The following is a 16,270-nucleotide window of genomic DNA, read 5'->3' as shown; positions in this document are numbered from 1 at the left end:
AAATATCTCGGCCTGTCTTGCACACAACCTGTCTGCTCTGCTGTTTGTTAATTCCTCATTCAGCTGTGCAGAAACATCTATAATATCCCTTTCAGCCCTGGCTGTGAAGTGGCCAAGAGAACAAGTGTTCCCTGCTCTGGGGACGAGCTCAGCTCCTTCCCCCCGTGCCCCTGCTCCAGGGGAAATTCCACTACTGCTCTCCTTCTGTTGAGACATATGACTGCAAACATGCTCCTCTCACAAGCACATAAATGTTTCCTCTCCATCACAGCAAACTCTGTCTGTCAGCTGCTCATTTCCTCACAGTACTTCATTGTCTGTTTTGTATTCAATTGTATTTTCCGCGATGAAATTTTCTTGCCTTATTCGAAACTGAAAAAAAAAAAAGCCAAAACAACCAAACAAAACTAAAACACTGAAAAACCCAAGGAAAAGCACTGTGATGTTTGATTACTATGGTATATGATTTCTGTGAGGAGCTGCATTTTACAAATTGCTGAATATCTGTGCTGAGGAACTCAGCAGCTCTCAGGACATGCCTGTGAATAATTGACAAAATCAGTTCTGAGCCTGGACTCCTCTTCTGAAGCTCTCTAAACTTGGGAAGTCTGGGAAAAAATATTTCCCATTTTTCTCCTTTTTTATGCTCTGCTGTTCCTCCAACAGCTCCTGCACTGCTGTGACAACAAAACATTAACTGTGGAGCAGCAATTGCAAAAGTTCCTTTATCAAATCCCATCCATAACTGCAATCCAGTAATGTCACACACAATATCCTTGTGCCAGCCAAACACTCTGTGATTTCAGATATTTCTTTCACAACTCCAGTTCCCTGTACAAAGCAGCCACCAAACGAGAGACCACATTAGACTTCGGACCTCAGAAGTAGCTGATCCTTAGCAATTTTATTCCTAACATAACTTATACAAAAATACAGCTTTGAACCTGTAAAAACAACTTTTCTGCCACATTTTTTGTCTTCTCAATCATTTTGTCCTTGTGAAAATGACAGCTATCAATTCCACCTGGGTAGTATAAATGTGCTTGAAGAAAACAAAATGTCGCTTCTTTCAATTACAAGGGCAGCAGATAAACACCAACTCATTACAGAGTACTTAAAGCTCAAGTCTAAACTTACTATGAATTACTTTCTAAATCTAAATGCCAATATTATACTTTAGGTGTACTGATTCAGACATATAAACCTATTTAACTCTCTGGGTCAGAGTTTATCTTTTGTCAGGAACAGATTACCAAGGCAAGGAGAACAGTGGTGGGTTTGGGTAATGGAAGGAGTTTGCCTTGAGTGCCCAGCTTCATTAGGAGGTGACAAAAGCCTGGGATTGCAATGCATGTGGCATTTCAATGCTTGCACCAGGCTATTTTTATATTTTACATAATGCTCAAGTCTGAAATTGGATGCTGAAACTGATTGAAAGCAGCACTGTGCCATACACAAACTGTGGAGGGACCTGAGATCATGCTTGAAGCTAAACAAGTTCTTCATTGTATTGAGGCTTCAGAGAGGCCCCTGGAAATTGGAAATTCAGTTAATTGGGCAGGAATCACTGCATCAAAGGCCACCCCACACAATGGAGTTTGTTAGTCACTCTTTGCCATTCCTTATGGAATTACCTGCCTTGCATATTCTAATGAGAATCATGAGTCTCTAAAAACACAATTTTGTATCCCCAGCCCCTCAGATGCCAATGCTACCTGACCTTGGCTACAGAAGTGACAAAATTGAAGGGCCTAACAATTCCCTGGAAGATTTCAGAGCTTTTCTCAGGACTCTGGGAAAACTAAATTACTCTCCTGAAGGCCCACAGACAAAACTCACTACTAAAACCCAAATTTTAACTCCAAACAAGACCTTAGCAGCAGGAAGAGGGATGAGATTGTCCCAATAAATTCAGTGGTTGGAGCCAAAATATATTTTTTTTTTTAGAAAAAAAAGGAGCACTTTCATAAATGTTCAGCCAGGAGCACTTTCATTCCTGGCTGAACATTTATGAGTGCAGCAATCAGGGCTCAGTTTGCTAAGCTAAATAGCAAAAAATATTTTTTTAACCGACTGTATTTCAGATGTAGTATGAAATTACAATGTGATTCATGCAAAATTCCACAATATTATTTTTCAATAAAAGGCATTCTTCAAAGAAAAGAGTTTCCACTATAAGCAGTTGCACTCAAATTCTTAATATGATTTCTATAGCACAGAAATCACAGAATTCCTTGTGTTATTGAATCATTACCTAATTTTCTATGCATTACAAGCATTATTATTGGTGTTTCAGTGATTTTTACAGAAATTCTCATCAAAACCACTAAAATCTGAGTCTACATCTCCAAATTCCCAGTCCAGGGCGGATGTCCATAATTCTGATAATTAATTTGAAATTAATTAAACTTAATTTAAAATTAATTAAATTTAAACCAGAATTCTGATATTCATTTAAAATCTAAATAATGTGGATAAACACAAAAATTTAATGTGTTTCTCATCTAAATATCTTTGAAAGATTTATGGGCAATCTAACACTGAAATGGAATTAGGCTCTAAACAAAGACAGGGACATTACTTCACCCAGGTAAATATTTTTATCATTAACTTCTTCTTCCAACAGAGATTAAAAAAAAAAAAAAAAGAAATTAATTTCTCCCCCTGCCCCACCTGAAACTTCAAGGGTATTATTCTCAGAATTTTCTTCAAATACAGTTATGGTTTATTTTATTTATCATTAAAGTACCATTTAGGAAAAACCAATATTTTTCTTGCAATTTTATAAAACTAATTTCTAAACTCATATGAAGGCAGCTGTAGTCACCATGAAATATTTTCTTATTTTCATTATGAAAATGCTTTATGTTACTAAGGGTGCTCTTAGATTTCAAAGGTAACAACTCCAACCCCTCCTAACCTGTGGAAAGGAATTTTGGAAGGAGCCAGCAGAGGGAACCCTTCAGTTAAAAATTAAAAATCATCCAAAACCCAACCCTTGAATCCAAACCCACCAGGGTTTTATTTAGGCACAGGCCCAGAGGGTGTCTAAAGTACCAAGAGCACAAAAAGCAGCAAATTTCTGATACAAGACAGTGAGGTTTCAGACAAAACAACAAATTCTCTTTTTGTGTTTGTACATTTCCAGTAAAAACGGTGATATTTTAAGATTACCATCCAATTACATAATACTGAGGATGACTGGAGCCCATTTGCTAAATACCACAGTGCCAGGACCAGAGCTGAGGGAACGATCTGGTTGTGTTTTATATTGTTCCCTGAGAGTAAATACAAAACAGGGCTGGGGCAGGAGCAGAAATTATCTCCCAAACTGCCCCTTCCTTCTTTCCACCACCTCAGGATGAACCAGGATGTCCATGGGATGTGACCCCACGAGGACAACCCCAAGCTGCAGAGGATGTCTGAGTGCAGAAGGATCCTGCCCTGCTCAGCTGGAGCCTGAGTGCTGCTGCCATAAACATCTCCACAAAGTCTGGTTCTGCAGCAAACGCTTCCCAACTGCACCTTTAATTTGAGGGGAAATTTGATCAGGGACTCTGTCTTTTGCAATTGTTGCCATGGCAGCTTAGCCAGACGTGCTGTTGTAGAAACAATTAATTTTTCACATTGCAGGAACTTGGTATTTTAGAACTTTCTGCTTTTTATTCTTTGATTCTGGGAACTCCCAGAATATTATTTTTAGTTAAAAGTCATAGCACCTTTATAACCAAAGCTTGTTCACACTGCAGTGTGACAGCCCCCACACTTCTAGAACATTTATTCTAAAAAGAATTGTGAGCTATGGACTTCTGGAAATGCAAATTCAGGAAAGAGCTCATCGTGCTGTCTGCTTCCCAATGTTTCCAGTGTTCTAAAACACCAAACCCATGTAAAAGGCAACAAGGGCCATCACACAGCTCTGCCTCACACTGAGAATGAAAAGCAAATCAGGTTCCAACCACTACAGATTTAACCTGGTCTTGTCCCTTAAATACAAAACTCAGTAAGGTTTGGAGATCCAAAAGAGATCCAATTTTCCAATTACTATTAATGTTTCAGAAGTGATCTTATTTGCAGAGAAAAAGGTAACCTGGAATCTGTAAACCCTTCACCTCTACAGATGTGCCTCTTTCACAGATAAACAAAATTTACAACCCAGTAAGTCACTCTGATTGCACAGAAAACTGATGGCAGGTGTACCTTCGAACCTAATTAATTTATTAATTATTTATTAATAAATCATTTATTATGATAATAAATAATAAATTATTTATTAATAGTGATACAAAAAGATTCATTTTTGTCAATGTAAGACTGATATAATAACAGTAGCAAGACACAAGGAAGCCATTTCCTGCATACAACACAATACTTTCACCCTGCCCTTTGTCTAAAAATTAATCTCCTTCCTCTTCAAGCTGTTTTGAAACTTCAGTTTTTCCCTCTCTGCAATTCTCCCCCATTGCCTTATGTCACTTATAACTCAAGTCCTCATTCAAACATTCTTACACTTGCATGGCCTTGCAGAATAAAGTGATTGTCAGCAGAAAGGGATTCTATTCTTTTCAAATTTTCATCATTTTTGATGGACATGTAAAAATTTACCCAAGGTTAAAAAAACCACTTGGGGAAATAAGTTTTTGATTACCTATGCCAAGGTGATGGAGCAATTTATAAATGTTTCAGAATAACAACATGGGAAATAACAGGAAACAATTTGCAGAGAATTATTTCATGACAGGACAGTTCTGATAATTTGCCAAGATAAAATTTTCATTTAGTGTTTCAACAAAAGAGACAACCTAAACATTAAAAATATACCCTGTTCTCTATTCACTGATTATCTTGAGTTGCTTTTCCACATTCCTGATACCTTTTGGGTTCTCCTGCTCCCAAGAACTGCTAAAAGGAAATGAAATCCTATTGTATTTGCCAAAGCATACACAGGAATTCTTTCCCCCATGATAAAGATCCCACTGAGGACAGATGGCAGATGCTAATTCCACCCAGCTGGCACACTGAGGGTTTTTGATCACCATGCAGGCAAGAAATACAATAACTTGTGAGCTACTTTGAAAAACTCAGGAGATGACCAGAATTTGCTGGGCAGAAAGCATATGGTCAGCAAAACGTGAAAGAGATGAACAGGTTTGGGGTTATTGTGTCTGACTTCTCAAATCTGCCTATTTGAGCATTTCTACAAAGGTTTCTTACTTCATGCATTTATAAAAATATGCAAGAAATTGAGAATTTGAGGATCTCTAAATAGTATCTATATATGTATAACTATCTATGGAAACTATATAAAATGATATATTTTAGAATCTCCACCCTCATTTCCAATTCTTGAAGTTTTACAACACTTTCATAGTAAAAGCAGCTAAATTCTTGGCATTTTGGGATTACAGAAACTCCTCACTAGTAATTTAAATGTGTGTGACATTTCTGGAGTGCACAGTTAAAGAGAAAGGGAGGAAAATATAAATTCAGAACTAAAGGTCCCTAAAAATCCTTCCTGTTTTTTAAAGGTTAAGGTCTGAGTGCAGTTCAGTGCACGGTTGTGCTTGAAGAGCACATCAAACCACAGTGTTCCTGTAGCCCAGGGGTAACAAATTCAATTCCAAATGCATTTAAATATGGATTTTCTCCTGCACATTTATCTCTAATTAAAGGCTGCCCCTGCCATACAGCCTTTTCAGCAGAACTCTATTTTCTATCTCTCAGCAGCAGGTGGCTTCCTTCCTCCTGTGTTAAAATTCAACAGCTCAGTCCTACAAGACACCACAGATTTAAACAAATGGCCTTTCTGAATGAATAAAATTTACTTTACTGAGCAAATAAAAAAAATTGAATAAATTATTAATAATAGGGAAAAATAGAGTAGAGAAAATATGAAATATCTCAGTTTTTTTTTTCCTAGAGAAGTCAGTTGTAATGCATTGGGTCATCACAATAAAAAACCCCAAAAGTAGGAAATCTCTAAAATAAAGAACTGTACTGTTCTTTTTTCATATTGTCAATCCTCTCTTATTTAAAGTTTGTGCAGTATTATCTACCCTGAATCCAATGGCAAAACAATTTTTGAAAGCTCAGCTGGGGAGATGAATTTGCCATAAATTATTTTCCAAGGTATTGCTTGGCTTTTTTAAAATTTATTTCAATGGCATTTATTTTTTCCCCAAAGCAGTGTCAACTCTTGCCTTACATAACTTTTATTTAATTGAAAATCAATAAAACCATACTCATATAACCTTGGCATTCAAAAATGACATTTCTCCTTTGTTTTTACAGCACACACAGCAAACAAAAATCAATGCTTTATCTCTCCACACTTGGCTAAAAAGGATAATAAAGCAGCAGGCTCACAGTGCTGTATGATATTGATCGTGGAGTCTCTCAAGATAAATTACCGAGATTTAAAAATTATTCTTGCTAAGCCAGCACTACATATTTTTTTTATCAGTTTTCACAAGACTTTGAGGGAATATGGGCATCAGTACACGAGCTAAAGTACATTACACTGGGGGTAATTCTTTGTAAAACCCTTCAATGAAAAATGCACTCAAGGAGCACATTTAAAAGTGAATATGTTTGATATCTTTTTCTGTAGGGAAAAATGGTTCAAGTTGTATAATCAAATTCATTGAGACACTCCAATACTTGTGCAATACATGGAGAAATACATTGAAGAGATTTGCATTTGCTTGCAGTTTTTAGCAAAAGAGAAATTTAGGACAAGAAAAAAAGTTACTTTGGAGGTATTACTTTATTTTTAGAAAAAAACAACTTTTGAAGATAGGCCTTTTGGGTGAATATTATAGTAGAGACCAGATCTACCTTAGGATTATTTATAAAATATATTTTGAAGAGAAATTTAAGATATGAAATTTTTCTGTGCCATCTTAAAGGGCAACCTTTTATATGCTATCTTGAAAGGATTGCTTTAAGACATTTTTAAATTTGAAATTAATTGCAACATGAATGTAGCTTAGCAACTTCATTTTCACAGTAAAACTCTAATGAATCATTAGCTGCCGCTTAGATGTGTACAAAAATACCTGAATCTTAACTGTTACAACTGAAAAGTTATTAAAACCTTTGACTCAGAGGAAAATGGAAAACACAAAAAGGTTGTAGCAGGCTGGAAGAGGTATATTGCTGAATATTATTCTGTAAAACAAATGAAAGCTGCTGTGAAAGAGTCTCACTATAATTCATCTTGGTGTGTTCTCTGCTCTGCTTTGATTCTAATCACCTACCAACAGCAGGGCATAAAATACATAATTTTGTACCTCTTTCTTGCTCCTTCAAGGACAACTTAACTCGTAAAACCCTTCCAAGTCTAGTTCTAACTCTCCAGAATTGTTACTTCCTGGCTCTAACTCTCCAGAATTGGTTCTTCATTTTGCAATTATCCTGCAGGAAATATTTCTATAATTTCAATGAGAATTTTGATTTCTGGAGAGATTTTCTGGCACGATTTATGAGATACTGACATTTAAAGACTGGGAATGTCCTGCAATCCCAAGTTCCATGGTGTGGCACTGGGCAGAGACAAGGTGGACCTTGTCCAGCAGCAGAAAGTGGAGGAGGCCTCAGGAAATGGTCCCTGGCAAAGGCGTTTGTTTAATGTGGATGCTGAGGGAAGTTCAGCGGAAAACATTTATCAGGAGCTTCCGTCCAGAGAGGAGATATGTTGTAGGGAAAAATGCAAATATTACTTAGCAGGCCAAGGGCAAAGGAAATAGGAAATGGGCTAGAGAGTTCTCTGAAATAATCTGTCACTGAAATGTGAGAAAACAGCCCCGTGTGCTGCCTGTTCTGTTGTTTTAAAGCCTTCCACAAGTCAGGAGCCTCTCGCAGCATTGTGCCATTATCTGAAAGTTGGCTACTTCCAATTCGAGCTTCTTCAAGGTAGGATAAAAAGCTTAATTTGGGTCTTATCTTGACACATCATTTGCATGTTTATTATTTGAGCCTTTGGAGTAACTCATAGGAAAGTCGTGAGCTTATCACGGAAACAATAGATCTCAGAAATGCTGTGACTGTTGGCTTTGGGCTCTGTACAGCCTGCTCAGAAATGCCAACCATTCAGCCAAAATCTTTTGGGAATGTCAGAGGGACAGAGCGCAGCTCTGGGAGGGTGCCACCTCTGAGTGGGACAAGGGGTGGAGCAGTGCTTTTGGGAGCAGCGAGGAAACTCCTCAAATACAACCATGACGGATAGAAAAAGAGATGGTGATCGGAACTCTGCGTTTTTAACCTTGAAATGCTCAGCTCTGCAGGCACCAAATCTCAAGTATGCCCTCATTACTGGTAATAAAGGTGCTTGTATCAGTGAAGACAAAATAGATGCTTAAAGTTTTATTTTTGATGTTTTTATGATAATCATATTGCTCAATTGAACAGAACAATAAATCCTTACACAAGGGGATGTGCTAACAATAACAATCCTTCCTTCAGCCATATCTTATGTTCTCCCCATTGATTCAAAAATCCCCAAACAACTTTCTCAAAGGTAAAGAAAATAATATTAGAAAACATAACTGCTGCAATAAGTGTTGCATTATCTTTTGAATTCCAGTATCCTTGAGCTCCTATTCAACAAAATATTACTGAAATCGTAGCAATTCCCCAGGTTTGACAAATGCTTTCCATACTTTTCTGAAAACACAGCAGGAAAGAGAGAGAAGTACATTATATGGAAGATTCACACTAATTCCAGATACCAATAATATGAAACAATGCTCTCTAGGTGCTTCAGCAGAGGAGAGAGGCCCCTCCAGAGGGTGATTTAGAACAAGCAAATTTGAGTCTCTGTTGTGAATGGCACTCAGAAGGCTCATGAAGCCAGGCAAAGTGAATTTCTCCTACAATGGACGGTATCAAGAGCATACAAGAAAAAAAAAAAAAGCAAGCCAGGAAGAAGAAGCACAGGGGGAAAATAATCAGCATGATTGCAATCTTGCACTCAACTGGGTGCTTGTGTGTGTCTGTCTGCTCTCCTGTCTCCATTGTTCACTCTCCATATCTTTACCCTCACACTACTTTCTGTTTTAAACTACAGAACCATGTGTTCCTCACCACTTCCTTAATTTATAATGTAGATAAATAAATGACTTCATCCAAAAGGATTGCACTAGATGGTGTGCTCAGTGCTTACCACATCTCTGAAGTAGGCTTTAGTTTATTGTAAATGAGCAGAGGAAGTGGATCTTACAAAGCATCTCCTCAGCGAGGAAAAAACAGGTTAAAGGTATCTCATTCATAAAGCTTGATAACAACAAGAATGATAAAATGACTGTGGCTGATGCAGAGAAACTTGACAGTAAAATAGCAAGAGGCAACAGAACTGAAAAGCAGGGCACAAGTGCAGGAGGAGTTTCAACTTAGATTGGCTGAAAAAAGGACAAAGCAATGACACAGATTAGTGGGGAGATGGGATCAGAAAGCACTAAAGATATTCTCAGTGATGAAGACATTCTTGGCTTTGTTTTTATTGCTGTAATTGATTGTGCTTCCCTCTGCAGCACTGGGGGGACCAGGAGGGGTCCCAGCTGTGTGTGGCTGGAGCTCTGGGCACACAGAGATCCCACCAGGAGCAGATGCTCCGTGCTGGGCTGGGCACTCCTGGCTCTGGGATGAGTTTTGTTAAACCCATCCTGAGGCAGCTCAGAGCAGAGCTGAGAGCCCCACTGCACCCCTGGGGCTGCCAGAGCCCTGCCCTGGCTGCATTTCCAGCTCCTTGGGAAGAAAGCTGAGGGCACAACGGAGCAGGGCACCCCACAGCTGCCCCTGGGGTGCAGAGACAAGACTGGAGAGCTCACACTGCCTCAAGGGCTGCTCATAGCTCAGATTCAGCAGGTGATGCCAACAGAGCACAGCTCTGTTGTGAATGGAAAGGATGAATGGAAAGGATGCTGAAGCAATTTTCATACTGTGCTTTTTATTTTTATTGGGTAAGTCAAGTGGCTTGGCAGCAAAGAAGGAGTTAAAACAGGGAGAAGGTGAATACACGAAGAAAATAATGCAATTACTTCCGAGATTCATGACTTTTCTCTATAATTAGATAGTTCTACCCTTTTTTAAAGCACTAAAGCTCTGTAGGTAGTGATGACAGCTGACTGTGCATACGCCTGCACGAAGTGAGAGATCAGATCCAGAGAGATTTCTTTAGGAGAGTTCATTCCAAAAACCTCCACCACCTTGCTGGCAGCACCAATAAAAAGCACAGCTTTTGCCTAATTTGCTTATGCAGTAGAGCTGATCCCCATTGGAGCACATTTGGAGAATAAATGTGGGAATATCACAGGGAGGAGGAAGTTTGCAATCCTCTTGCTCTTCCTGTAAATATTGCATGGATATCTAGAAGATTTAGATTCACTTGTAGAACAACCTGTCTGGTTATTTTAATTTTTTTTAAGCAGTTCATGATTTCTGCCATTAAGTGTTGGTAGACATATTGTGCCATCTATGGAAAAACAGCCAATATATTTATTGCTTTGTAATCCTAGAATCGAGAGATTTAACTATTTTTGTTAAAATCTGAACAATTTCAGACTGCAATAAGAACATATTGCCTTCACTCACCTTGTCAAAAACTTACCAAAGAAAAAATACCCCTCAGAAAACTCTGCACAGAGCAAGACAATGCATCATTTTAAGTAGGATTTCTACAAACCATGTCTAATAAGTATTCTGTACTCACAGGAGCATATTCTGGGGCAGGAAAACAAGAACTAATAACTTTTGAGGAATTGATCATTTTCCATTTGGAAACTGCTTGTTAACATAGCTGCAGCCTCACAAAGCAAGGTTCCTTAACTCTCTGTCTCTTCTGATGAGACATAATTGATTTCAGGCTATATGGGGTCAGACATACTCTGTGTAAATACAGAAGATAAAAAAGGCAGTGGTGCCAGGATATGTGAAACAGCTTAATCCACAGATGCCCATTTTAGAGAACAAACACCAACTTACTGTGGGCTGCAGAAAAGGTGAGTCATCTTTATCTAATACATATATATGTGAGCATATATAGATATTATGAAATTATGATAAATTTATGAATTATTTTGAAGAGTTTGCATTACCCACTTGGCCACAGAACATACCTGGATAAAAAATTCCTTATGGCCACTACATGTTCAGGAGCAGTACTCAAAAGGTTGATGCAATGAGTCTTCAAGTCAACCAGATAAGGCAGGATCTAATTACTTGACTACAACATCAAAAATAAAACTGCATAATGTGAAGTGTGCAACACTTGAATGTTTTGCTCAGAAAAGGAACAGGGCTGTCTGCTTCTGTTTCACTTAAGAAAATGTGAAGACTTTACATAAAACCTTGTTTACTACATGTGGGATAATTAGCTTGTCAAATATTAAGACAGTGTCAGTTCTGTTCCATTAGGTAGCTGAAGATACTATAAATTACATGGAAAATGTCCAAGGAATAATAATATCAAGGAACACCATCCCCTGGAGGAGTTTTGGTGATGGTTTTCTTCCTCTCCCTCACTGTGTATCCTCTGCAGAGAATTTTTAGACAGAAAGGTCCCCAAATTTAGCCCACAGACTGGAGTGTAAATACCCAGAAGGGGAGATCAGCTCCATCAGAGTCTGTGTGTCATATTCTATTTACAACCCCACCCAAGAGTCTGATGGTTGGGATAACATGATGCAGACAGGGCTGAGCAAGGTCAGTGGGATGGAGGAGCTGGAATTTCTGTCCCTCCCCTCCCACAGCCCATGGACACACATCTGCCACAGCAGCACAGCCTGGCCAGAGCTGTCGCTGCTCCCTGCATGCAAATGCAGCTCAGCACCTTCTCCCAAACGCTCTGGAGTGCTCACCACAAATAACTGCACTAAAAATAACCTGCAAAAATATGCACCAGGAAAAAAGGCAGCTTCTCAAGGCAGCCGGCTGCTCGGTTCTGCTGGAGCTCCAGGAAATCTCAGAGAGCTGAGAAATCTCAGAGCTGGCTTACCCTCTGAAATGAGCAGTGAGATGGTTTTACTCTCTAACTCCATTTAAAGATGGCTGGATCAATACGAATAAAACCAGTAAATAAAGCATGATTAAAGGTTACAGCACTTTTGAGGCTCTTTGTAAGTTTTACTGTTAAGTGATGCCAATATTCATGAATAGGTGGATTCAAAAGTCATTGAGAAATGGATAAACCCCATTAACTGCAGCAATTCTGTGGGGCCTTTTTCTTGGGGTAAACCTGGATTTTCATAATCTATTTCAGGGATTTTGCAATTACACCTGTGACAGTTTAGAATCATGGAATAATTCAGGCCGGGGACATCCTCTGAAGGTCCCAGCCCATCTAGCCCACCCTTCCTGTCAGAGGCAGTAGCAACTATGAAATGGTAGTTAAAATTAAATTTTAATAAAATCAGATAAGATTTATGCAATAAGAGCAGAAAGATGATACCCCAGTAAATACTTCCATATCAGATTTTCAATTAGTAACATTTACCAATCATTGGCACACATTTACCAAAATTAGGAAAAGCATTCTTCCTATAAAAAGATTGAAGTATTCTTTTTCTATCTATTTGTACTTTCCCAAGCATAAGCATTGGGAACCAACAGTCTACGTGCTTTGCAGTCCTCTGGAGGAAGCAGTGTGAGATCACATGAGGAATAGAGAATTGTGTCTGCTCATGAGTGATCCAGACACACAGAGTCTGCTCTGGCAGTAATGGAGAAAGCAGCTTGAAAATATCACACTGGATGTGGGCTGAAAAGGCTGATAGAAGATTCTAGCAGAAGGAAATGTTCTCCCTGTTCCTTGAACTACCTCAGGCCATGCATTTTGGGGAACAAAGCAATTTGTGACTGCCACAGACACGTTGGCCCACGACGATTTGGTGTGGCTTTGCTGCCTGACAGGGTGAGGTACAAAGGAATGCCAATGCCTCCCAAACCCAGCAAAATTCAAAGAAAAAGGCAAATTGCAGTGCAGATAATATTCCAGCTTTTAGTTTAAGGGATTTAATGATCTTAACTTTATAAAAATGTTTTTTAAAATCCAATACTTAAAACTGTAATTACAATTCCTATATTCTCAGTTCCAGTTTTTGCTTTTTTTCCCCTGTGCCTACTGTTCATGCTGTCAACACTTGTCTGGTTCATTTTGGTGTCTGAGAACTCTCAGAATTACAAAATAAATGTACTGTATCAAAAAGCTTGAGACATGAAGACTTGTACAACAGCTTGTATTACACTACATCAAAATGGGAAAGAATTTGTGACACTGTTATCAGCTTGTGAGAGCTGATATCGCACACAGGGAGCCTCTGGAGATACCAGGAGGGGATTGAAGCTGCTCCTGTAATCCAGCAAGCAAAATGTGTGCTCAGGTCAGAAAGCATTGATAGGCAGAAGTAATGGTGCAGAGCAGAGCAGATAACCCCCAGCAAATAAATAATCTGTGGTGGCTGTAAGAACTTTTGCACCTGTGAGGAGAACTCTGCAAGTAATGTGAAATATGATTAGATCCTCTCCTGATTTCCATTCTTGTTTTGGAAGGCATCATGAAGAAGTATCTCTTTAAAAAGTTAGAAGTTTTTCCATATGTCACTTTTGAATGTTGACTTGATCCATCTGTCAATAAGTCAAATGGAAAAAAAGTGGGGTTTTTTGTTTTGTTTTCTGTACATGACTGCTCAGTGGGGCTTGGGTTAAAGGTGTTCCATTGCCTTGTGGGGTGAAAATCATAAGAATGCATCTATTTATTTCTTTTTCCCTAACAGCTTAAACGATTTCATTTTTTCTCAAGTTCCACAGACTGCTCTTCTTTCAGCCTTTACACAAACTCTTTCCCCTCCACTGGCTCAGAACTTTGTCATCCCAAATCCCTCAGGACGCCCTTTCCCCAAGGCTGGGCTGCTGTCACACCTTTCAATTCCCAGCCTTTCTCTGCTTTCCTGCCTCATCCTCTCCATCAGCCCTGCAAAACCCTTCCTCCTTTCTAGCTGCTCCTCAGTGGGGACAAGCAGTTGGCAGAGGAGTGGAGCCAGGGCAGAAACCCCACATTTTCTGCACCTTTGACACTTTTACAGGCCCCTGACCACAGTAAACATCTGGTGTGGTTGAACTGCATGTCAATGAGCTGTGAACTGGGACAGCCTTGGGAGCAAGAACCACTCTAAAGTTGAACAGAGGTAGAAAAGACACAAGAAGTAATTCTTACGTAACCCTAGAATATGTCTGGAGGCTTTTTCTGAAACATGGTTTCAGTACTTTTTCAGAAATTCTGTTTCTTTGCTGACAGCAATATTTTTATCGTTTGCAGGGCAGCTTTTATTATTCATCTTTTACTCAGTTATTCTTAGTTATTATTATTATGAGTTATTCTAAGTTATTCATATTTGGATGTTTATTCATCTTGTATGGATTAGAGCCTTTCACTAAGTGTTAATTAAGAATTTGAATATATCACTTATTTCTTAAGCAGATATCCAGTACAAAACCTCTACTAAATAAAGGAAAATCTGCCTGGTTTTAAAGAATAGCAGATCAAAGCTGCCTGAGAAAAGGAATGGTGTCTTGTAAGAGAACTGGGATTGCTTTCCAAAAGCTAGTCCTAATCCTTTCATATAATATTCATACATGGAAGTAAACTCAGGTCATGCTTCAAATAACTTATTTCAGAAATTAAGTTCTGAAGCCTAACTTGAATATTTGTCTAAAAATAGTAAACACGTGACCACAAAAAGCTTAAAGCTGAGTTCCTTTAAATCCTAATGCATTCTGGAGTATTATTTGAGAAGGTCAGGAAAAAAGGCCATGGAAATGAATTCAGTGTTGCTGATATAGTTTGATGACAGATATTTTTTAATACACCAACTTCAAATAATTTTTGAACGTGACTTTAATGCCCCAGAAAAGCTGTGCACAAGTTGAGATCTCTAACTACACAAAGGACTGGATCTCATTTATTTGGTGACAAACATCTTCAAGACTTGCACAGATTGACTGAACAGGAACTGGACAGAACTGGTAAAACTGGAAAGCATAGGGAATAAAACTACTATGTCTCCATTTCCATTTCTAGCAACATAGAATCTCCTCCTAGACAAGGGTTTGAATTCATAAGACATGCCATGATGTCACTACTAAAGTCACTGAATGCTTTAACAGCAAGTTGGGAACAATTATCCCTGGATCCTGGATAGTTATTCTCATCCTAAAACTGTTTTGTTAAGGCATTAGCTCAATGCATTCAAAGTCAGACAAAAGTTACAGCAACTGAAAAATGATAAAAATATGACTGAGTTTTCTTATTCACCAGAAGACAGAAGCAGAAGGAATAGATTTTATATGGAGTTTACTTCCTTGTTATAGTTTGGTTTTGGAAACATCTTCATAAAGATTTAAGTCCTGTATTGCTTAAATAGGCACTGAAAATGATTTTGCTGGTATCCCTTACTGAATTGCTGAAAGAGAATTAGCTTCCAAGAGGAATCAAACAGTTGGAGGCCTTATTTGAAAATCCAGAAAATAAGAATTTAAGGAACCATTTTCTCCCCATCTAAACATCTCAGTAATGCTTTCAAATCTATTTTGTTTGAAGAAATATTTCCTAGATAAGAAATAATTACTTGTCTTTCATCTGCTTGGTTCATCTGCTCCTTCAGTTAATTTTTCCTTCAGCATTTTAATTTACTCCCGGTACTGTTGCTACTGAGGAACAGTAGGAACACTGTCACAATAGATTTATAAATGTTATAACTGTATTTTAAGAGGTACCAGTGGGTTTGTTATAAGTATTGTGCAGTAACAGGAAAAGGGCTAGCTGATGTTTAAAGGGTTTGCAAAACTGATTGTTTAGAAACAAAAAATCTGATGTCTTTGTGGCACACAAGGCAGATCCAGGACATGGCAGCACATTTGTGAAACCATTTCTGGATGTCCCATGGTCCCACTCATCCCATCCCTGCTTGCTCAGAGAGTTGATTACAGAATTTAAACCTCAGTTCTGCTGAGTTCACCCAATGTGCCCAATGTGAGCACACCAGGCTGGGAGCAGCTCCTGGCTGGGATAACAAACCCAACCTTCAGCTGTAAACACAGCCCAGCTGTGCCCTCAGCAAAGGATGTGAGGGGTACAAAACCAGCCTTAACCTCATCCTGCCCCTTGGGGACCTTTTTGCCCAAAAAGGCTCCTGCCTGTGTGGAGCTGGCAGGGTTCTGTGCCTCCCCCAGCCCGGCCAAAGAGATGCATCCCTGTGCAGCAGCTCCTTTCCTTGTG

General features: G+C 38.8%; 1 protein-coding gene across 1 annotated transcript in view; it reads left to right on the top strand.

Annotated features, from left to right (window-relative positions):
- Positions 1 to 7,839: 7,839 nt before the first annotated feature.
- Positions 7,840 to 16,270, top strand: part of KLHL4 (kelch like family member 4) — a 75,241-nt gene continuing 66,810 nt past the window's right edge. Inside the window, exon 1 of the mRNA XM_030967889.1 lies at positions 7,840 to 7,914. The gene's annotated coding sequence lies outside the window, so the exon portion shown is untranslated. The remainder of the gene's footprint in view (positions 7,915 to 16,270) is intronic.

The sequence above is a fragment of the Camarhynchus parvulus genome, chromosome 4A (assembly GCF_901933205.1).
Source record: "Camarhynchus parvulus chromosome 4A, STF_HiC, whole genome shotgun sequence".
In the NCBI taxonomy this organism is placed as follows: domain Eukaryota; kingdom Metazoa; phylum Chordata; class Aves; order Passeriformes; family Thraupidae; genus Camarhynchus; species Camarhynchus parvulus.
Note: the sequence above shows the minus strand (reverse complement) of the source record. Positions and strands in the feature narration are given on the sequence as shown.